The sequence below is a fragment of the Haliotis rufescens genome, unplaced genomic scaffold, assembly GCF_023055435.1.
Source record: "Haliotis rufescens isolate VD_foot unplaced genomic scaffold, xgHalRufe1.0.p SCAF_5, whole genome shotgun sequence".
In the NCBI taxonomy this organism is placed as follows: Eukaryota; Metazoa; Mollusca; class Gastropoda; order Lepetellida; family Haliotidae; genus Haliotis; species Haliotis rufescens.
This window is the reverse complement of record NW_025964223.1, coordinates 29555244-29580741: the sequence shown is the minus strand read 5'-3', so window position 1 is coordinate 29580741 and position 25498 is coordinate 29555244. Positions and strand designations below refer to the sequence as shown.

The 25498-nt window shown below is 42.2% G+C and overlaps 1 protein-coding gene across 2 annotated transcripts in view; it reads left to right on the top strand.

The window, feature by feature from the left end:
- Positions 1 to 1929, top strand: part of LOC124116881 (procathepsin L-like) — a 32603-nt gene extending 30674 nt beyond the window's left edge. For both annotated transcript variants that reach the window (XM_046478465.1, XM_046478466.1), the window contains exon 9: positions 1448 to 1929. The gene's annotated coding sequence lies outside the window, so the exon portion shown is untranslated. The remainder of the gene's footprint in view (positions 1 to 1447) is intronic.
- The last annotated feature ends 23569 nt before the right edge of the window (positions 1930 to 25498 follow it).

The following is a 25498-nucleotide window of genomic DNA, read 5'->3' as shown; positions in this document are numbered from 1 at the left end:
CATTTTCGCAATCAAATACGTGTAGCGCGAGAAGTCCCTGCATACCACCTTACCAAATTGCTACGATTATGATTCTTATAATTCTAAGAATATAAATAGTGGAGTGAGTGAGTTGGGTTTAAAGCCGCTTTTAACAGTATTCCAGTTATATCACGGCGTGTCAGCTTAATGTGGGAGGAAAGCCCGAAGTGATGCAGGTCTCAGACGTTTACCACTTCGGTGAAACCCACGAGCACGGGTATGGTGCTGACAAACCTAGAAACATAATCGGGGCGAACCGGGATTCGAACCCACAATCATAGATTTCTGGCGTGCCCAAGGGATGCAACTCTGCACAGCGAATCGCGGCACCTTAGACGACTGGGCCACTCGTGCCCCCTATAAATAGTCGAAGCTCCAACTAAAATAACACAATATTGGAATATTTTATTCCTGATAAAATAATATTTTCAGATTCAATTTCTCCCGACCATTGCATCAAAATTCTTTGAAGTTGTATTGGGTACGTTGTAACTGAATCACCGGTAGATTAGGAGGAAACGCGTGCACACCTGATTGCTATTTCCGCCTTAGTTTACGAGAAAATACACACAGTAATCTTAATCTCTGCATATAAAACAATGCCTTGGAGAGCAGGAAATACATTTTAAATGGTAAATCTTCATGTCTAGTGATGTTTTATATCAAATTTCATACTTTAGTGACCAAGTTTGTTATACCTGTTTATTCACCTGAATTCGATGAAGGGATACGATGTTGTTGTTTTTTAAAGTGCATATTAATACTCGATAAAAAATTTTTTACACTATGAATCATAAACAACTTCTATTGTAATCTTTTTTAAAACTCCGAAACGTGCAACATAGATCGTGTTTGGTAGGCAGAGCATGTATACTGTTTTGTTGGTCATCTAACCCCTACAACTCGCTTTTGTTAAACCGCTGATCATCTTTAAGTAAAATGCTCATCAATTATTTTGACCCCAAAGGTAACGTTGTAGTGAGGGATCACTGTACGGCAGTCTGGTTCATATAGCCCACTTAGGGGAAATCTTTTCTTATTTAAGTGAAACATTTATGTGAGCTTTTGGCATGGCAAGTGGAGTTCCCCCATGAATTGAGCATCAAAGCACATGTGACCATTCTCTTAATGCTGATACTTGACATATTTGTTCACAAACTAGAATGTCATCTGTCTAAGGTCAATAGGTCTCATTGTAAAATGTGATGGAAATCTCACAAGAACGTTGTTTTATTTTATTAGGAAAGAAAAACATTCTTCAATCAGTCATTATTAATTATGATTTAGAAGGATCTACACAATATAATGCAAGGATTCATACTTTTTTATTTTTTATTTACAACTTGATGAGAATCCTAACAGCATTAAGAAGCATTAAACTAATACGGACTGATTGCCTCAATGTACACACCTGTTGTTATTTCAGACTCTGCTCCAGCCTTCTGTGATCATTCCATCGGTGTAGCTGCAACCTGTAGCATGTACATACATGTGTAAATACTGTAGTAAAAGATTCTGTCAGCAGTGTACTATCAACATGGCTGAGTTTTGTTTTCTTTGTGATGAAAATTTAAAAAAACAAAAAACAATTATCTTAAGATGTGAAAATAATTGACCAATTTAATTAATGTCAAGTTGCTCTGAAAATCTTTATATGCATGTTTCTATTTTTTCGTGTACGTTTAATGATTTATGTGAGTTCTATATTTGTCAGTGGGTAGTGATTGGTACATACATACATACATACATACAGGGGAAACCTATTTACACATGAAGCATGTAGATCTTGTCCATCAACTTGGCTACTTTTATCATTTTATTATACAGTTTCATTGAAAATATTTTAGAGTGATTGTAAAATTTAAATGAGTTGTATGTAATGTTTTTAATAAAGATATTTTGATACTATGTTGTCAGTTTTATTTGATCTATATAATTTAAAAAAATGTTGACCTGTAAACGAAAGTAATTGGCGACAACAACCCATCTAGGCTGAAGCCTTTGTTTACAAACGTCTAGGTGACAACCCATCTGGAACATCTTTCAGTTACACTGAAGCCTTTGTTTACAAATGTCTAGGTGACAACCCATCTGGAACATCTTTCAGTTACACTGAAGCCTTTGTTTACAAATGTCTAGGTGACAACCCATCTGGAACATCTTTCAGTTACACTGAAGCCTTTGTTTACAAACATCTAGGTGACAACCCATCTGGAACATCTTTCAGTTACACTGAAGCCTTTGTTTACAAACGTCTAGGTGACAACCCATCGGGAACATCTTTCAGTTACACTGAAGCCTTTGTTTACAAACGTCTAGGTGACAACCCATCTGGAACATCTTTCAGTTACACTGAAGCCTTTGTTTACAAACGTCTAGGTGACAACCCATCTGGAACATCTTTCAGTTACACTGAAGCCTTTGTTTACAAACGTCTAGGTGACAACCCATCTGGAACATCTTTCAGTTACACTGAAGCCTTTGTTTACAAACGTCTAGTTGACAACCCATCTGACACATCTTTCAGTTACACTGAAGCCTTTGTTTACAAACGTCTAGTTGACAACCCATCTGGAACATCTTTCAGTTACACTGAAGCCTTTGTTTACAAACGTCTAGGTGACAACCCATCTGGAACATCTTTCAGTTACACTGAAGCCTTTGGGGCAGTCGGGTAGCCTAGTGGTTAATGCGTTAACTCATCACGCCGAAGACCCGGGTTCGATTCCCGACATGGGTACAATGTGTGAAACCCATTTCTGGTGTCCCCCGCCATGATATAGCTGGAATATTGCTAAAAGCGGCGTAAAACCATACTCACTCACTCACTCACTCACTCACTCACTCACTGAAGCCTTTGTTTACAAATGTCTAGGTGACAACCCATCTGGAACATCTTTCAGTTACACTGAAGCCTTTGTTTACAAACGTCTAGGTGACAACCCATCGGGAACATCTTTCAGTTACACTGAAGCCTTTGTTTACAAATGTCTAGGTGACAACCCATCTGACACATCTTTCAGTTACACTGAAGCCTTTGTTTACAAATGTCTAGGTGACAACCTATCTGGAACATCTTTCAGTTACACTGAAGCCTTTGTTTACAAACGTCTAGGTGACAACCCATCTGGAACATCTTTCAGTTACACTGAAGCCTTTGGGGCAGTCGGGTAGCCTAGTGGTTAAAGCGTTAACTCATCACGCCGAAGACCCGGGTTCGATTCCCGACATGGGTACAATGTGTGAAACCCATTTCTGGTGTCCCCCGCCATGATATAGCTGGAATATTGCTAAAAGCGGCGTAAAACCATACTCACTCACTCACTCACTCACTCACTGAAGCCTTTGTTTACAAATGTCTAGGTGACAACCCATCGGGAACATCTTTCAGTTACACTGAAGCCTTTGTTTACAAATGTCTAGGTGACAACCCATCTGACACATCTTTCAGTTACACTGAAGCCTTTGTTTACAAATGTCTAGGTGACAACCTATCTGGAACATCTTTCAGTTACACTGAAGCCTTTGTTTACAAACGTCTAGGTGACAACCCATCTGGAACATCTTTCAGTTACACTGAAGCCTTTGTTTTCAAACGTCTAGGTGACAACCCATCTGGAACATCTTTCAGTTACACTGAAGCCTTTGTTTACAAATGTCTAGGTGACAACTCATCTGACACATCTTTCAGTTACACTGAAGCCTTTGTTTACAAACGTCTAGGTGACAACCCATCTGGAACATTTTTGTTACACATAGGGGAGTGGGAGAGGTAATATGTACTCTGTTGACTCATGTATAGGGGAGTGAGAGACGTAATATGTACTCTGTTGACTCAGCTATAGGTGAGTGAGAGAGGTAATATGTACTCTGTTGACTCAGATATAGGTGAGTGAGAGAGGTAATATGTACTCTGTTGACTCAGCTATAGGGGAGTGAGAGACGTAATATGTACTCTGTTGACTCAGCTATAGGGGAGTGAAAGAGGTAATATGTACTCTGTTGACTCATGTATAGGGGGGTGAGAGACGTAATATGTACTCTGTTGACTCAGCTATAGGTGAGTGAGAGAGGTAATATGTACTCTGTTGACTCAGATATAGGTGAGTGAGAGAGGTAATATGTACTCTGTTGACTCAGCTATAGGGGAGTGAGAGACGTAATATGTACTCTGTTGACTCAGCTATAGGGGAGTGAAAGAGGTAATATGTACTCTGTTGACTCATGTATAGGGGGGTGAGAGACGTAATATGTACTCTGTTGACTCAGCTATAGGTGAGTGAGAGAGGTAATATGTACTCTGTTGACTCAGATATAGGTGAGTGAGAGAGGTAATATGTACTCTGTTGACTCAGCTATAGGGGAGTGAGAGAGGTAATATGTACTCTGTTGACTCAGCTATAGGGGAGTGAGAGAGGTAATATGTACTCTGTTGACTCATGTATAGGGGAGTGAGAGAGGTAATATGTACTCTGTTGACTCAGCTATAGGGGAGTGAGAGAGGTAATATGTACTCTGTTGACTCATGTATAGGGGAGTGAGAGAGGTAATATGTACTCTGTTGACTCAGCTATAGGGGAGTGAGAGAGGTAATATGTACTCTGTTGACTCAGGTATAGGGGAGTGAGAGAGGTAATATGTACTCTGTTGACTGGAGTTCTAAGGATGTCTTCGTCCCACAACAAATAAGTCAACTAAAAATCTTTCGCTGTTCAACGTTGTGGTCTGTCACACACAGAGCATGAACACCACGAGATTTACGAAAAAAGGACATGCGCAAGTGGTATAGCAACGGGTATGCACAAATATGAGGAGTGCAATGAAAGTTCTCTTAAATGTAAGAACTGTGTGTGGAGGTGCTCACTCTGCGGCATACAAAGGTTGTCTTAAATACCAGGAAGCTGTCCAGGTCCAGAAAGTCAGAGTAAAGGGTAAATTATCTTATTCCCAGGCTGTTCGAAAGGTATGTGGAGATTTGGATATTGCTCAGGATCAGGTTCCAAAAGTCAATAAAACACCACCTGCAGCTAAACCAGTTGTCCGGTTGTTCCAATTTCTGATGTTTCTCCTCCAGTCATGGTGACTACTGGTACCCAGACTTAAACTCTGGAAGTTGAATGTCAGACTCATCCTGTAATTGACATTGTGCCTGAATCTTCTTGCAAACCTCTATTCTACAATGTCTCTCCTGTTGATTTTGTCAACTTCGTTATTTGTGTCGTTGCCAATCTTGGAACTACTCGTGCATTCAAGTCTCCAGTCCCTCTTGGGGTTAGAATTGTCCCCTGATGATCTGACGAGCATGGTTAAGGGTCAACCATGGAAGTCTTAATCCATCCTTCTAATGGTACTCTTGATGTTAGTTCAATAAATGCTAATGGTCCAGGAGTTAAGGTTTTTATTAACAGTCTTGACCCAATGCCAGATGTTAAGTCTTCAGGAGACGTTCTTGAATCCTAATCAGCAATTCCGTTGGGAATGTTATCTCTGCTGACGTAGAGATCGTCAGTTTGGTTTTAGAGGTGGTAGTGCTAAACTCACTCACTGTCATTTAGTGAAACAAGGTTCCTCCACCCCAATTGGAAGGGAATGAAGTCAATATACATTTGAAGGATAAAAGATCAGTCTCCATTTTTCATGTCTATAATAATGCTCTTGCAACCTATGATGTCTATAGTTCTCTGTTGAATATGTCAGACAATCTCAGTTGTTGTGTGTGGTGATTTTAAAGTGTGTGGTCGTCTTACTACACTATGAACTATCTAGGTGCTGAGCAAACCTTTATTATGGGAAAGATGTAAACGGGCCTAGTTGCCCGAACACATATAAAACTTTCTAATAATCAATCAATCAATCGGATATAGGAGAGTAAGAGAGGTAATATGTACTCTATGTTGACACTTGTATAGGAGAGTAAGAGAGGTAATATGTACTCTCTTTTGACTCGGGTAAAGGAGAGTAGGAGAGGTGACTCGTGTATAGGAGAGAAAGAATGACTAACCAGTGAAGCTCATTCTCACCGGTACGTATTTGGATATCTACAGCACCATATGGAATACGATAATGACAATTACAGAATTGAAGAATTCCCAGCTTTCCAGAGTCTCGTTATTCCGTGTTTCCCCCTTCAAGGTGGCCCTCCTGTCACGGCTATTGCTTGTAGGACCTGACAAGAGTATGTGGAAAAGACGTTGCATTACGATGAAACAGGACTCTGTGTATTGGGAAGCATATGTGTAGCTGTCACGTGCACAGCGGTGTGTACCTATCCCGAGATGAAGTTGTGTCGTGTAGTGAAGTGATTATTTTCCACTTTGCTATCGTATCTGTGTTAGCATACAATTGCCTATGTTCTTCTTGGGCAAGGCACACATTTAAAGTCCTTGCAATGAATGTTTTGAAATTATCACCCCCCCCCCCCCCCCCCCCTATAAATAAACCACACTCGACCTAGGCTATGAACTTAACAATGGTTTCAGAACGAATTTACTTTTTCTTTCTCTGATTTAGACGTGAAACGAATTTCGATAAACGTTTTAACTGTACATGTGCCACATGCCGTACATGAATATACTCAGAACCAACTGCCTTCGTTGAAATGCGTTTCTCATGATCATGTACACAGGCTGTATTTGTCACCTTTAATTGCCCAAACCGATATTTTATTACTCCCTGTGGGTGTTTCTAGGCTCTACGCCGAGGATGTATTTCTCTGATAGATTTCCCATCAGGACACTTCCTCTCTGAACAGAGCAATCTTTTTACCAATGCTCTTCCTTTATCATACAGCGGCGAGGTATTTATGGCGATGCCTTTCGACGGTTGAGCTATTTTAAGATGTAATGCTGTTGTTGTCGTGGAGTTTTGGCGAGCTGGAACCAGTCATTGTCGACTACGCTGTCGTTTGTAACGCGCTGGGAAATCACACAGTCGCAGGCAGGAAGTACCAGTTGCTGCCCATCCTCCCCAGTATTCTAAACGCCTATTTTCCCAAATCTTGTATTTCCCACCACAGTATTCTCCAGCCCTGTATTCCCAACCACAATGTTCACTACCCCTGAAATCCCGACCGTTGATTTGTTTTGATTTAAACATATTGTATTCACAAAAAGTGAATGGGATTGACAAGTTCTCCAAAGTAGGACACCTTCGCCCAGATATTTACACAATTGATTTACAGCTTGTACTAATCATGAACGGAACAGAAGGAAAGAAAAGAATAGGAAAGATAGGTAAACAGTGAGAAAAATATAGTTTACATCAATCTCTTTGTATTACGTATCAATTTCCCACCCTTGTATTCCCCAACCACAATATTCTCGACTCTTGTATTCTCAACCGCAGTATTCTTTACTCTTGTGTTCCCCACCGCAGTATTCTCCACCCCTGTGCTCCCCACTGCAATGTTCTCTACCCTGCATTCCCCACCCTTGTATTTCTCACTGCGGTATTCTCCACTCTTGTATTCCCCACCGCAATATTCTCCACTGTTATATTCCCAACCGCATCATTCTCCACTCTTGTATTCCCCACCGCAGTATTCTCATCTCTTGTATTCCCCACAGCAGTATTCTCTACTCATGTATTCCCCACAGCAGTATTCTCATCTCTTGTATTCCCAACCGCATCATTCTCCACTCTTGTATTCCCCACCGCAGTATTCTCTACTCTTGTATTCCCCACAGCAGTATTCTCTACTCATGTATTCCCCACAGCAGTATTCTCATCTCTTGTATTCCGAACCGCATCATTCTACACTCTTGTATTCCCCACAGCAGTATTCTCTACTCTTGTATTCCCCACAGCAGTATTCTCTACTCATGTATTCCCCACAGCAGTATTATCTACTCTTGTATTCCCCACTGCAATATTCTCCACTGTTATATTCCCAACCGCTTCATTCTCCACTCTTGTATTCCCCACAGCAGTATTCTCTACTCTTGTATTCCCCACCGCAGTATTCTCACCTCTTGTAATCCCCACAGCAGTATTCTCTACTCATGTATTCCCCACCGCAGTATTCTCCACTCTTTTCTTCCCCACCGCATTGTTCTCCACTCTTGTAATCCGAACCGCAGCATTCTCCACTCTTGTATTCCCCACTGCAGTATTCTCATCCCTTTGTTTTCCCAACTGCATCATTCTCCACTCTTGTATTCCCCACAGCAGTATTCTCTACTCACGTATTCCCCACAGCAGTATTCTCTACTCTTGTATTCCCCACCGCATTATTCTCATCTCTTGTATTCCCCACAGCAGTATTCTCTACTCATGTATTCCCCACAGCAGTATTCTCTACTCTTGTATTCCCCACCGCAGTATTCTCATCTCTTGTATTCCCCACAGCAGTATTCTCTACTCATGTATTCCCCACCGCAGTATTCTCCACTCTTGTATTCCCCACCGCAGTATTCTCCACTCTTGTATTCCCCACAGCAGTATTCTCTACTCATGTATTCCCCACAGCAGTATTCTCATCTCTTGTATTCCCAACCACAGCATTCTCCACTCTTGTATTCCCCACCGCAGTATTCTCATCTCTTGTATTCCCAACCGCAGCATTCTCCACTCTTGTATTCCCCACCGCATTATTCTCATCTATTGTATTCCCAACCGCAGCATTCTCCACTCTTGTATTCCCCACAGCAGTATTCTCTACTCTTGTATTCCCCACCGCAATATTCTCCACTGTTATATTCCCAACCGCTTCATTCTCCACTCTTGTATTCCCCATAGCAGTATTCTCTACTCTTGTATTCCCCACAGCAGTATTCTCATCTCTTGTAATCCCCACGGGAATATTCTCTACTCATGTATTCCCCACAGCAGTATTCTCATCTCTTGTATTCCGAACCACAGCATTCTCCACTCTTGTATTCCCCACCGCAGTATTCTCATCTCTTGTATTCCCAACCGCAGCATTCTCCACTCTTGTATTCCCCACCGCATTATTCTCATCTCTTGTATTCCCAACCGCAGCATTCTCCATTCTTGTATTCACCACAGCGGTATTCTCATCTCTTGTATTCCCCACCGCATTATTCTCATCTCTTGTATTCCCAACCGCAGCATTCTCCACTCTTGTATTCCCCACCGCAGTATTCTCCACTCTTGTATTCCCAACCGCAGTATTCTCCACTCTTGTATTCCCCACAGCAGTATTCTCTACTCATGTATTCCCCACAGCAGTATTCTCATCTCTTGTATTCCCAACCACAGCATTCTCCACTCTTGTATTCCCCACAGCAGTATTCTCATCTCTTGTATTCCCAACCGCAGCATTCTCCACTCTTGTATTCCCCACCGCATTATTCTCATCTCTTGTATTCCCAACCGCAGCATTCTCTACTCTCGTATTCCCCACAGCAGTATTCTCTACTCTTGTATTCCCCACCGCAATATTCTCCACTGTTATATTCCCAACCGCTTCATTCTCCACTCTTGTATTCCCCATAGCAGTATTCTCTACTCTTGTATTCCCCACAGCAGTATTCTCATCTCTTGTAATCCCCACAGCAGTATTCTCTACTCATGTATTCCCCACAGCAGTATTCTCATCTCTTGTATTCCGAACCACAGCATTCTCCACTCTTGTATTCCCCACCGCAGTATTCTCATCTCTTGTATTCCCAACCGCAGCATTCTCCACTCTTGTATTCCCCACCGCATTATTCTCATCTCTTGTATTCCCAACCGCAGCATTCTCCATTCTTGTATTCACCACAGCGGTATTCTCATCTCTTGTATTCCCAACCGCATCATTCTCCACTCTTGTATTCCCCACAGCAGTATTCTCTACTCTTGTATTCCCCACAGCAGTATTCTCTTCTCATGTATTCCCCACAGCAGTATTATCTACTCTTGTATTCCCCACCGCAATATTCTCCACTGTTATATTCCCAACCGCTTCATTCTCCACTCTTGTATTCCCCACAGCAGTATTCTCTACTCTTGTATTCCCCACCGCAGTATTCTCATCTCTTGTAATCCCCACAGCAGTATTCTCTACTCATGTATTCCCCACCGCAGTATTCTCCACTCTTGTATTCCCAACCGCATTGTTCTCCACTCTTGTAATCCGAACCGCAGCATTCTCCACTCTTGTATTCCCCACTGCAGTATTCTCATCCCTTGTATTCCCAACTGCATCATTCTCCTCTCTTGTATTCCCCACAGCAGTATTCTCTAGTCACGTATTCCCCACAGCAGTATTCTCTACTCTTGTATTCCCCACCGCATTATTCTCATCTCTTGTATTCCCCACAACAGTATTCTCTACTCATGTATTCCCCACAGCAGTATTCTCTACTCTTTTATTTCCCACCGCAGTATTCTCATCTCTTGTATTCCCCACAGCAGTATTCTCTACTCATGTATTCCCCACCGCAGTATTCTCCACTCTTGTATTCCCCACAGCAGTATTCTCATCTCTTGTATTCCCAACCGCAGCATTCTCCACTCTTGTATTCCACACCGCAGTATTCTCATCTCTTGTATTCCCAACCGCAGCATTCTCCACTCTTGTATTCCCCACCGCATTATTCTCATCTCTTGTATTCCCAACCGCAGCATTCTCCACTCTTGTATTCCCCACCGCAGTATTCTCCACTCTTGTATTCCCCACCACAGTATGCTCATCTCTTGTATTCCCCACCACAGTATTCTCCACTCTTGTATTCCCCACAGCAGTATTCTCCACCCTTGTATTCTCCACTGCGGTACTCTCCACTCGTATAACCCAAACATGTGTTCCCCATGCACCGCAATGTTCTTTACCCCTGCATTGTCCACCCTTGCATTAAACAACACAGTATTTTCCATCCCTGTATTCCGCATCGCAGTATTCACAACCACTTTTTTTACCATCGCAGTATTCTCCATCTCCGTGTTTCTCATCGCAGTAGTTTCCACTCCTGTATTTCCCATCGCGCAGTCTTCTCTTTCGCCGTATTTCTCATCCCAGTTTTCTCCTTCCCTGTATTTCTCATCGCAGTATTCTCCTTCCCTGTATTTCCCTTCGTAGTATTCACCACCCCTGTATTACCCAACAATGTACTCTCCACCTCTGTATTCCACATCGCAGTATTCACCATCCAAGTATTTTCCATCACAGTATTCCTAACCACTGTGTTCCTCGACAAAAGTATTTCCCTCTCTGTATTTCCCATCGCTGTACCCCACCTCCACCCCAACTCTACTTCCCATCCCTGTATTCTACTGCTTAGTATTTTCAACACCAGTATTTCCTAACGCAGTATTCTCCATCTGTGTATTTCTCATCGCAGTATTCTCCATCCCTGTATTTCCCATCGCAGTTTTCACCATCCTTGTATTGCCAACCGCGGTATTCACCATCCCTGTATTTCTCATCTCAGTATTCTCCTTCCCTGTATGTCCTATCGCAGTTTTCACCATACCTGTATTTCCCACCGCTGTATTCTCCTTCCCTGTATGTCCAATCGCAGTTTTCACCATTCCTGTATTTCCCACCGCTGTATTCTCCTTCCCTGTATTTCCCATCGAAGTATGCTCCACTTTTGTATTTCTCATCGCAGTATTCTCCTTCCCTGTATTTCTCATCGCAGTATTCCCCATCCCTGTATTTCCCTTCGCAGTATTCTCCATCGCTGTATTTCCCTTCGCAGTATTCTCCATCCCTGTATTTCCCATCGAGGTTTTCTCCTTCACTGTATTTCCCTTTGCAGTATTCACCATCCTTGCATTTCCCACCTTCATATTCTCCCTCCCTGTATTTCTCATCGCAGTATTCACCATTCCTGTATTTCTCATCGCAGTATTCACCATCCTTGTATTCCTCATCGCAGTATTCTCCTTCCCTGTATTTCCCTTCGCAGTTTTCGCCATCCTTGTTTTTCCCCACCCCTGTATCCTTCTCCAACACAGTATTCTCCACTTATATTCCCCAACCTTGTACCCTTCTCCAACACAGTATTCTCCACTTATATTCCCCACCCTTGTACAGCCCACTACAGATTTCCCCGACCCAGTATTTCCCACCCTGGTATTCTCCACCCTTGTATTCCCAACCCCTGTATTCCCCATCACAGTATTCTCCATTCCAGTATTTCCCATCGCAGTATTCACCACCCCTGTATTGCCCACCACAGTATTCTGTGTGAACCCCATTTCTGATGTCCCCCACCGTAGTATTGCTGCAATATTGCTAAAAGCGGCATAAAACTCTACTCACCCCCACCGCAATATCCCAACTCATGTATTTCCCATCGTAGCATTCTCCATCCCTGTATTTTCCATCGGAGTATTCACCACCCCTGTTTTCCCCACCGAAGTATTCTTCGTCCCTGTATTCCCCACACAGAATCCTCCCATCACTGTATTTTCCACCACAACATTACCTACCCCTGTATTCCCCACCCCTGTACTCTCCAACAGAGTACTCCCCACCACTATTCCCCACCCTTGTATTCCCCACCCCTGTGCTCTCCAACAGAGTACTCCCCACCTCTATTCCCCACCCTTGTATTCCCCACCCCTGTACTCTCCAACAGAGTACTCCCCACCACTATTCCCCACCCCTGTTCTCTCCAACAGAGTACTCCCCACCACTATTCCCCACCCTTGTATTCCCCACCCCTGTACTCTCCAACAGAGTACTCCCCACCTCTATTCCCCACCCTTGTATTCCCCACACCTGTACTCTCCAACACAGTACCCCCCACCTCTATTCCCCACCCTTGTATTCCCCACCCCTGTTCTCTCCAACAGAGTACTCCCCACCTCTATTCCCCACCCTTGTATTCCCCACATCTGTACTCTCCAACACAGTACCCCCCACCACTATTCCCCACCCTTGTATTCCCCACCCCTGTACTCTCCAACACAGTACCCCCCACCTGTATTCCCCACACCTGTACTCTCCAACACAGTACCCCCCACCTGTATTCCCCACCCCTGTACTCTCCAACACAGTACCCCCCACCTGTATTCCCCCCACCTGTACACCCCACCCTTGTATTCCCCACCACAGTATTCCATAGATTGCCCATTACTGTATTCTCTACCACAGTATTCCAAAACCCTTTATTCCTCACAGCAGTATTCTCCACCCTAGTATTCCCCACCGCAGTATTCCTCATCCTTCTTTTCCCGACTGCAGTTTTCTTCATCCTTGTATTCCTCCAGTATTCCCTTCTGCAGTACTCCTCACCGCCGTATTCCACACATCAGTATTCTCCACACCTGTATTCCATACCCTTGTATTCCCCATTCACATATTCACCACCCTAGTATTCTCCAACTCTGTATTCTGCACACCAATATTTTCCCCCTAAAATATTCTCAACGCCAATATTCTCCGCAACTATCTTCTCCACAGCTCTGTATTGTCCACCCCAGTATTCTCCACTCTAGTATTCTCCACCCCTATATCCTCCTCCCCAGTATGGCGCTTTGGTTTCACAACTGTGTCCAATGAAAAAGTTGGTACTCCGACCCACTCATAAAAAAACAGCTATGTATACATGAGGAATCTCATTATTCCAGATGCCTATTTCTAAAAGTTATACTGGAAACAAAAACATTTTAACATATGGTCTCTGTTATGAATGTTTCGTTTCCATTTTTGTACCTACAAACCGTGACGAATGAGATTTTCTCAGAGAAGCTTGCATATCCATGTGTGCCTATGGTGAGCGGCTGCCGGAACGATAAGCTGGCTGTATCGTGTTACGTTCATGACTTAGCAACTTGCCACGGTCGCCGAGTTCACAGAGTCAAACGACTTTCTCCCCCACCCTGTGGGAGTAGCACACACGTATTAGAAGCTGCCATTGTAGGCAATCCTTGCTAGCGTCTGTCTGTCTGTCTGAAGGCGTTGCGATGTGACTCCATTTACACCCATATTGGACAACGTGATACACGGGTACAGACTTGGGTATCATGGACACGGTCTAGTACATGCGGAAATGGAAGACGTCGGATAGGACAGTTCTGACAGCTAGTATAGAGATGTAATATGTTTACATTCAGACGTGACAGTATATAGTTGTAACATGCTTACATTCAGACGTGACAGTATGTAGCTGTAACATGTTTACATTCAGTCGTGACAGTATATAGTTGTAACATGCTAACATTCAGTTGCGTCAGTCTATAGTTGTAAAATGCTAACATTCAGTCGCGTCAGTCTATAGTTGTAACATGCTAACATCCAGTCACGTCAGTGTATAGTTGTAACATGCTTACATTCAGTCGCGTCAGTCTATAGTTGTAACATGCTAACATTCAGTCGTGTCAGTGTATAGTTGTAACATGCTTACATTCAGTCGTGACAGTATATAGTTGTAAAATGCTAACATTCAGTTGCGTCAGTCTATAGTTGTAACATGCTAACATTCAGTCGCGTGAGTCTATAGTTGTAACATGTTTACATTCAGTCGTGTCAGTCTATAGTTGTAACATGCTTACATTCAGTCACGTCAGTGTATAGTTGTAACATGCTTACATTCAGTCGGGTCAGTATATTGTTGTAACATGTTTACATTTAGACGTGACAGTATATGGTTGTAACATGTTTACATTCAGTCGTGTTAGTATATAGCTGTAAAATGAAAACATTCAGTCGTGACAATATATAGTTGTAACATGTTTACATTCAGTCGTGTCAGTATATAGCTGTAAAATGCTTAAATTCAGTCGTGTCAGTAGATAGTCTGTTTTGTCAGTCGTGAGAGTATGTAGCTGTAATAATTTTACTTTCAGTCGTAACAGGATATGGCTGTAAAAGTTTTACATTTAGTCGGACAGTGTATATCAGTAAACGTTTTACATTAAGTTTTAACTGTATATAGCTGTAAAAGTGTTATATTCAGTCGTTACAGTATATAGCCGCAATATGTTTATATTCTATCGTGACAGTAAATGGCTGTAAAGGTGTTACATTCAGTTGTTACAGTATAAAGCTGTAATATGCTTACATTCACTCGTGACAGCATTTAGCTGTAAACGATTATATTCAATCGTGAGGGGTATAGCTCTTAAAAGTATAAAGCTGTACAAGATTTACATTAGGTCTTGACAGTATGTACCTGTAAAAGTTTTACGTTCAGTCGTGACAGTGTATAACTGTTAAAGATTTACAGTCAGTCGTGACGGCATATACGTGTACTATGTTCACATTCAGTAGTGACGGTATATATCTGTACTATGTTTACATTCAGTATTGACGGTATATATCTGTACTAAAACTGACGTCCAAAAGAAACTTTACCAGAGTTTGAAATCACTCTTGCTCAAAAACAACAAAACATACATGCATGAAGTAAAGTGTATTGAGAAGATCAATATATCAACATAATCAACACTGAAAATGACAATCATACCGCGACCGAGAATGACGTCAGAGCCCCCCAAAGTTGGGTGTGGTACATAACTCGAGCTTTCAGAATCATGGACAATAGGCAGAGTACATAAACAATCGCTCACGTTCAATAACAAGTCATTAGTAGCGTGTGTGACCACAAAATGCCTCGATACACGCCAAAACTCTTCGAGGCACAGAAAAAGTCAGTCGTCTGATGAGGTCACGTGAGATTTGACGCCATTCTTCTTGGAGGGCCAAGATCAGTTCTTGCCGGTTGGCTGGAGAGTGTGGTCGTTGTCGAACACGACGATCCATCAAGTCCCAGAGGTGTTCTATGGGGGACGTGTCGGGTGAGCGTGCAGGCCACAGCAGGACGTTGACGTTGTTGGCTGCGAGGAAGTGACAATTCTGGCTGTATGGGCTCTAACGTTGTCATGCTGATAAATGACACCACGTGGCTGCTGTTGGAGAAATGGTAGGACAACTGGACGAAAAATGTTATCCATGTACCGCTGAGCTGTCAAGTTTCCGTCAACGATGACCAGCGGTGTCCTCTCCTGCCCACAGATCCCTCCCCACACCATGACACTCCCTCCACCATATGGTACGACCTCCTGCACGCAACACGCCGCCGTTCGTTCACCCCTTCGGCGGTAAACACGTTGTCTTCCATCAGCCCTAAACATGCAGAATCGACTTTCGTCAGTGAAGACAACCCTCTGCCAGTCAGAGTCGTTGCTAACGTCGTACAGTCCGGGCCCATCTCAATCGCAGACGACGATGTTGCGCTGTCAATAGCTGTCCTCTGTATGGTCTAAAAGCCCTGATTCCATGAGCCCTGAGTCTCCAGGCCACTGTCTGTCGACTAACCCTGTGACCTAAGGCATTTGTCGCCGATGACGTCACTGTCAGGAAGTGATTTCGGAGGTGTAAGGTACGCAAGTACCGGTCATCATGGGGCGTGGTCACCCTGGGTCTGCCTGTTCTTGGCCTGTCAGCGGTCCGCCCTGTCTGTCTTTAACGTTGCATCAAGTTGGTAACTGCAACACTGGGAGCAACCGAAGGTTCGTGCAATATGGGCGTGGGTGGCTCCCATCTGTACCATACACAAGGCTCGTTCACGTTGTTCGACTGTGAATCGTGGCATTTCTTTTGTGTTTTTTTATTTATCACTGTGGATGTATGACTTGCCGTTGCAATCGTTTTATACCCTTACCCGCACGTGCATTTGCAGTTGTCCGTGGTGCACGTGTTTTTCACTTTTTCGCGTGTTATCTCGCAACCATGTAACAGACGATTAACATTTTCTGCATACACTATTGTTGTACATGTACTATGTTTACATTCAGTACTGACGGCATATACCCGTACTATGTTTACATTCAGTACTGACGGCTTATACCCGTACTATGTTTACATTCAGTACTGACGTCATATACCCGTACTATGTTTACATTCAGTACTGACGGCATATACCCGTTCTATGTTTACATTCAGTACTGACGGCATATACCCGTACTATGTTTAAATTCAGTACTGACGGCATATACCCGTACTATGTTTACATTCAGTACTGACGGCTTATACCCGTACTATGTTTACATTCGGTACTGACGGCATATACCCGTACTATGTTTACATTCAGTACTGACGGCTTATACCCATACTACGTTTACATTCAGTACTGACGGCTTATACCCGTACCACGTTTACATTCAGTACTGACGGCATATACCCGTACTATGTTTACATTCAGTACTGACGGCATATACCCGTACCACGTTTACATTCAGTACTGACGGCATATACCCGTACTATGTTTACATTCAGTACTGACGGCATATACCCGTACTATGTTTACATTCAGTACTGACGGCTTATACCCGTACTATGTTTACATTCAGTACTGACGGCTTATACCCGTTCTACGTTTACATTCAGTACTGACGGCATATACCCGTACCACGTTTACATTCAGTACTGACGGCATATACCCGTACTATGTTTACATTCAGTACTGACGGCATATACCCGTACTATGTTTACATTCAGTACTGACGGCTTATACCCGTACTATGTTTACATTCAGTACTGACGGCATATACCCGTACTATGTTTACATTCAGTACTGACGGCTTACACCCGTACTATGTTTACATTCAGTACTGACGGCATATACCCGTTCTATGTTTACATTCAGTACAGACGGCATATACCCGTACCACGTTTACATTCAGTACTGACGGCATATACCCGTACTATGTTTACATTCAGTACTGACGGCATATACCCGTACTATGTTTACATTCAGTACTGACGGCTTATACCCGTACTATGTTTACATTCAGTACTGACGGCATATACCCGTTCTATGTTTACATTCAGTACTGACGGCATATACCCGTACTACGTTTACATTCAGTACTGACGGCATATACCCGTACTATGTTTACATTCAGTACTGACGGCATATACCCGTACTACGTTTACATTCAGTACTGACGGCTTATACCCGTACTATGTTTACATTCAGTAGTATATTTATATATATAGTAATAATTGGAGTAAGATTGAACACAGTTTTAATTGGCTACCGCTTTCAACTCATCAGGCCATAACTGAATAACGGGCATGAAAACACGTACGTGGTACGAATGGAAAGCGCTGGCCAATTAAAACTGTGTTCAATCTTACTCCACTTATTTAATTATTACTATATTGTGCCTGAGAGTTAGAACTTTACTGTGATATACTGTGATATATATATATATATATTCAGGGTAAGATTCTATATATATATATATATATATATATATATATATAGAGAGAGAGAGAGAGAGAGAGAGAGAGAGAGAGAGAGAGAGAGAGATACTGAGTCAAATTTAAAACTTCACATTTTTAAAAGTAATCCCATATATGATATGCAACGGACAAATGTATCAGAGAAGGTAATTTTTAATCATTAATGTCCAAAGAAAGATTTTAATTAACGGTGGTAACCATAATTTGTTCCAAGCACCTACGGTATTCGGTAATAACATCAACAGTTTAAATCATAAGTCCCAAGCACGAGAATCTGATAGCACACAAGTTCAGTAGCGTGTATGGCCACCATGTGCGTTGACAACTGCCACACAACGCCTCCGCATGGACCTTGTGATGCTTGTGAACACATGATTGGGAAGAAGACGCCATTGTTGCTGCAAAATGGTGCCAAGATCTTGCAAATTCTGTGGTTGGTTCTGGGGAGTGCGCAGACTTCTATCAAGAGCATCCCAGACGTGTTCGATGGGATTGAGGTCGGGAGACCTTGACGGCCAGTCCATGACATTGACTCCCGCATTCTGAAGGAAATTCCTTGTCAAAATTGCTGAGTGGGGTCTGGCATATTCGTGTTGGAAGATCAAACCGGGTCCATGTGCTGCCATAAAAGGCAGAAGTTCTGGTGCCAGTACCTGGTCGCGGTAAACAGCAGCGTTGAGGTTGCCACGGATGACAAGAAGCCTGGAACGTGCATTGCCACAGAAAGCACTCCACACCATGACACTTCCGCCTCGAAATCTGTCAACTTCCTGTACACAACACTGGGCGTAACGTTCATGACGGCGCCTCCACACCCTCGCCTTACCATCAGCAAATCGAAGATTAAATCGGGATTAATCACTGTCCATCGTAAGTGTCGCTGTGCCCACAATTGACGTTGACGTCTGTGTAATTGAGTCAGATCGGCCCGCAGTATGGCCGTCGTGCTTGAAGGTGAGCAGTTCTCAGACGGTTTTGAACAGTTTGCGCACTCAGTCTACCCCTAAACAGTTCTTTTCTGGTTGATGTAGCCGTCAAAAATCGGTTACGGAGGTGACGTAAGATAATCTGACGATCCTCTGCATGTGACGTCACACGTGGTCGACCTGGCCGAGGGCGATCAGCGGTGGTACCCGTCTGCTGAAGACGCGTCTGTAAATCATAAACAGTCCGTCGACTACAACCCATCGTGCTTGCAACTTCAGCTACGGACGTTCCCGTCTGCAACATGCCGATGGCACGTTCACGTTGCACATTTGAAAGGCGTGGCATGACAAATGACCGTAAAGACTTTTGTTTTCTTGTGTTTTTCTTTTGTTGTTAATGACTGCTAACAAGTATGGCTGAAAACACGTGCGGTATTATGGCCACGTGACCAGTTGCACGTGAAAAAATACTTTTGCCACTATAGTGATGTGCACATGATTTTGATCGATTCACCTGCACAAAAACGGGTGTTATCTGAAGACAATACGTGGCCATTACTGTTTAAATACACAATGAAACTATGCAAACTTGAAATGATTCTACAGGAGATATCATATGTCGTCTTCTGATAACTACTTACCACTTGATATGTGGCTTTTAAGTCGGACTGCCTCATTGCCACAGTTGGTCGATGTTTCAACAGTCCGAAGCATACATATTATTTTCAAGAATCTTCTGGGACAATTTGCTTTTTCCCCTAAAAATCCCTTGATCAATGTGCATTCCACAAGTTTGTCCATTTTCCAAAGGTCACATACCCCTGTTTTTTCTTACTTTTAAAAGAAAACAATTCCCTTAATTGACTCAAGTTGTGTTGTGTATGACATCATGATAAATCCACAACAAAATATTTCACTTTTACGCAATTCCCTCTGCGTGAGGCTTAGAACTTATCAATCAACCCTCGTATGATATTTGTATCCAGGGATCTCAAATTTTGCGTTTAAGCATCGAGTTAACTTATAAATGGAATGTCTGTTCGCAGCGCGTGCTGTTGTATTATGTGAGATGTGGCCAGCAGGAAGTTTAATCTGATCTCAATATTTGAGATGACATCGAGTTTCGTTTTAAAGATATATTAAGAAACATGAATGTGTTAAAGTATGAATTGAAAAGCCACACGTTACCATCGTCTTGATGAGATCTAGTGTTACGTCTCTACGAGTGTGTTGTTGGAAGTTGGCCGGTGTATGTAGATACCAGGTCTACCAGTCGTAGGTAGTGCCAGCCTTTGTCAGCCCGGTAGCACCACCCCTCACCGACCGACTGACGGGGTCCAGCACGTGCAGATATGCTACACGTATTAGATATGGGAGATAATTTAGCCGGGATGCAACAGCTTCTTGTGGCTGATATTCCGAGCTTTAATGCAAGGCATCAAGTAAACACTGTGTTCTTTGTTCAAGCAGGAAAAGCGATTTCTTTTACATTTCACGAATAGAGTTAAGTATAAGATAAAAGTTGTGTCGAGCTGGATACTAAATTGACTAATACGGCAAAAGCAATGCTAAGTCTCACGCATCAGTCGATAAATAATAATGTCTTAATTTATGAAAGAGATTATAGCCTCAATGTATTACTTTTTCCACGAGCCTGAAATTCAACAGTTTACTTAAATGTGGTATAAGAATGCATTGCCTGTTCAAACCTGGCTGTGTATGTTTACTTGTATAATGACCGCAACATCACTAGCTGCATAAATGTGTTGGTGCCTGTCTGTCCACACATGCATGCCTTTGTGCTTGTGCGTGTGCGTGTGCGTGTGCGTATCGCAGAGTTTCCTGGGAAAGTTGTGCCAAACTAATTGTACTGCCATCGGCTTGGGGTCCACCGATTCTATGTATTGACATGAAGCTGCTATGTTCGGCTCCTATGTTGACTCTCTGCAAAGGCAAATCACTAGAAGCCAACAAAGTAGGTAAGTGTTCAGAGACGCATAGTTAGAGCTTCCTCGTAATTGTGGTGTTCAGTGAATGTAATGGATACAACGGTTTTTATCATCCAAAACTGGCTCCCACAGTAGATAACGCTTGGGTGAGATCAAGCGATATCTACATTATAGATCGCTGCAATGAAATTGCATCACAATGCTTTGCAGACAATTGTGACGTCATTGGTTCGATGACGTTACAATCAAATGACATCACTAATGGCTCTGCTACTGAAGCTGTTAGAAGTACGTTTTACACTTAAGACATTGCTTATTACTGTCTACAAACTGAAAAAGGCTGAAGAATGATGTTGGATGATAAATAAAATCTCACCCTCGTGTCTTTTGATATCAAATATATCAACATTCGTTGATAAGACTCGGTGTTTTTCCACTTTTATCAACTCGTGTTGTTATATTTGATATCAAAAGACACTTGGGTGAGATTCTCTATGTATAGTTTCTGTCAGTCTATACTGAGCGTCATTATTGAAGGGTCACCTAGGTATATAGGGTGCCAAACATGAACCTATGCCAACAAGTGTCAGTATGTCGACAATGTGATTAACAATTGGAGCACATGTTGTTAATGCCTGTGTCATACTGAATAGATACTTTCATGAAACTGCAAAAATGGGCTATTAAAAACTATTAAAAGTGCAAGATTGAAGGTCATGACAAAAGCTACCCGGAACACACGCCTGAACGTAACCAGTGGTTTCACGCGCATCAACGTGCCATACATGACAAGAAACAGTCAATATGGGTATAAAATGTTTCATTCTAGATGCAACTCAACTGCACTCTTGGAAGTTGTAATTGCGACGTTTTGTCTCTTTATTATCTGTGTGATCCCTCAATAATGAAGCTCAGTAGGCCCTATAGTTGCTGGTCAAGCTTACAAATTGTTTCCTGCAGAAAGCATTCGCAGTGCAGTACGAGATTGGCAACTATTGCAGGCCCGGAACACTCCTGGCCATCTACCTTTGATACCATGTCATCCACTCTGAACACGATCAGCCTTTTCCCACGAAACGAGAAGCCATTGTAAGCGGGGGCCAAATTTGACCAGTCGACCTCGGTAGCACATGACCGCCACGTGATGTAAACATCCTAGCTAGCCGTCGACAGACTTAAATACCTTGGGGGGGGGGGGGCGGAAAAGCCACAGCAAACTGGTAATTTGGTATTGATATGTGATTATGAACGACGATGGATCACTAATATTTTTGTTTTGCAATTTCATTGACGTTTATAGTCAATGATCGCTTAGGTACAGGTACCCTCGTGTTTTGTTTACAACCACCATGTGTCAAAACATTGTTGTAGTATGTTCGTAATATATTTATCGGGTGTGACAATGATACTACTTTCGTAATTACCTACCATGTGTCAGGGTCATATCAAACATGAAGGTAATTAAAAAAGACCTGTAAATATGATGCAGATTACATTTACAGTATGATACAGATACTTTAACCCCTTTACTGTCAATTTTAAATTTGCTCATGGATGAAGAGGGTAATGGTTAAAGTTGCATTACATGCCTAACCCAGAAGTGATGTCAGTAAACCGGAGGTGCATACAACTTTGTAATACATTTAGCTAGGCGACTGTGATTATCTGTTATATTGCCACGCTGCATTAAACGTGCATTTTCCAAAACCAAAACTGTCTAACTTTCTAATTAAAGTAGCTGGGGGTATGAAACATTGCCAAGTCATGTTTAGTATACATAGATAGTGTTATCTATCACCTGCTTTTGTGAAATCCAAATGGTTCATTATACATTATACATGTTCTACAGAAAGTTCAGCAGCATCTGCTGGGAGTGCTGAAGCCGCTTCTGGTTTTTGCATCAGTGTTAACAATTTTATTGTTTGAATAAAATTATGTCTGATTGATGTAATCTATAACACTGATGTATAAATAACGGGTAAAGCCTGTGAAAATGTAAATAGCACTGGCAATAATAAAAACCCATTCAAAGTTACATGAAACTAACAATTTTGAATTATTTGGAGAAAACAGGTTATCCGATAATATACAAGAACTACTTGATAAATCTGTTGACATGATTTTTCATGACATAGATAGAAGTATATATATATGCCGCGGAAAATGACATGTAGAAGCTCACTGGAGTGAGTGAGTGAGTTGGGTTTAACGCCGCTTTTAACAATATTCCAGTTATATCACGGCGTGTCAGCTTAATGTGGGAGGAAAGCCCGAAGTGATGCAGGTCTCAGACGTTTACCATTTCGGTGAAACCCACGAGCGCGGGCATGGTGCTGACAAACCTAGAAACATAATCGGGGCGAACCGGGATTCGAACCCACAATCATAGATTTCTGGCGTGCCCAAGGGACGCAACTCTGCACAGCGAATCGCGGCACCTTAGACGACTGGGCCACCCGTGTCCCCAGAAGCCGACTGGAAGAAGTCAAATCAACAATGAATGGTTTCATAACAGTTGAAGCGTGAAAGATGTAGAGCACTGAATCGATTTATAGTGAGTGAGTATGGTTTTACGCCGCTTTTAGCAATATTCCAGCAATATCACGGCGGGGGACACCAGAAATGGGCTTCACACATTGTACCCATGTCGGGAATCGAACCCGGGTATTCGGCGTGACGAGCGAACGCTTTAACCACTAGGCTACCCGACCGCCCCGAATCGATTTAGAAAATATAAGGATGGTCACTCATTCGGATAAGAAACAAATATAATGCTGTATGCAGACATAAAAGGAACGAATATTTTGAGCATAGGCAATCTATGAAGAATAGCATATACAATTCCAAGAATTTCTGGTCTGTGATTAAAAGTTTGAATTGTAAGAATTCTTTTCAAAATAATATTACTATTGCTGACTGGTTTGTGCATTTTAGAGATAAGTATGCAGTATATATGAAAATGTTAAAATGTGTGTACCAGGTGTAATGTCTGATATGTTTGAATGCAGATTTTGCGGGCGCCAAGGATGTATACTGAGTCAATATTGAGTTTATTTTCCTTTTCCATAAATTAATTAGCATCAGAAATATATAACAGTTGAGCAAAAGGTATTAAATTACAATCAGATGTTGTTCTATGTTGAACAAAGACTTAGATCATGGCCTGAAATCAACGAAATCATATCATAATCCCAAGCTGGATTTAGAGAGAATGATAATATTTTGTTAAGAAGACATTGTGTTGAAAGTATTTTAGAAAACCAAAATATCGCTTTTTATGAACATGGTTTAAATTCTGTACCTGTACACACTACTAGACTGGCAACGAATCTTGTCAGCAATTCTGAGAGCTCACAATCAAGGCATAAAGGTCATATTGGAATTTGATAAAGATATCAAGTTTGATTCTGAGTCATTAATGCTAGCTAGAGCAGCAACAATTATCCGCAGGGATGTCTTCAGGTTGAAACACACTTTCACGGGAACATTTCCTTCTGACTGCCATGAACAAGTATGTACCTGCCTTTTTGCAAGCTCTAATCAGTATGATACTGGATGGGCCAGGTATAAGAGCGACAATCCCCAAGAAGAGATACAGTCTCCAGCATCCCAAACTATCTCAGAACATCTTATCTTCAAATCGTGAAATCTAGGGGCAACAGCTCATCAACACATAGAAACCACAGAGATCGAGAAACGCCAGTCCGGGTTTACTTGGTATTAAACAAGAAAACGTGATCTTGTAGACACATTTCACAATATGGGTTTGTGTATTTCTTATGACATTTCGTGTCTGGTCTATTTCAACAGATATAGCCAACACGATTTGTCATGTTTATGAAAATTCTCAAAAGATAACATCTATCATAATGCTCGCTCTACAACATATCCACTTCATGATACAAGCTTTTCAGCAGCGACCAACAGCTGAAGGGGAGGGAACATGACAGGTTGTTCTTTGAGGGAATACAGCACACACACAAGGAAAAACAAACAGCCCAAAGTATATACTAATGTACCCTCATCCTGTTTTAGCAAGATGTGTGATTATGTGCCTCATTTATAAGGACCTTTCAGCCAAGATGTAGATAGTGTTAACCCAATCCTTGATCATGAGTAAAACTGGTCACAACACATGAAGGACGTACTGGGAAAACACAAGTTGGGCAACGATGATTTCCTCTCATGGGCAGCATTCAATGCATTGTTACACGCCCCACAAACAACAATTGCCCATATGCCAGTGTTCTAGAATGTGCACAGTTGCTATGATACAGCATTTCATTAATTTGACTAAAAAGGCTATTGAGAACTTGAATCCTCGTTAGAAACCTGTGCTTGCCTTGGATGAACCATTTTACGTAATTGCTAAGACAGTCCACTGGAACTGTTCCTGAATATGATGAAGACAAGATCCTTATCATGTTTCGCTAGATTGTATATTGAAATAGTTGCTT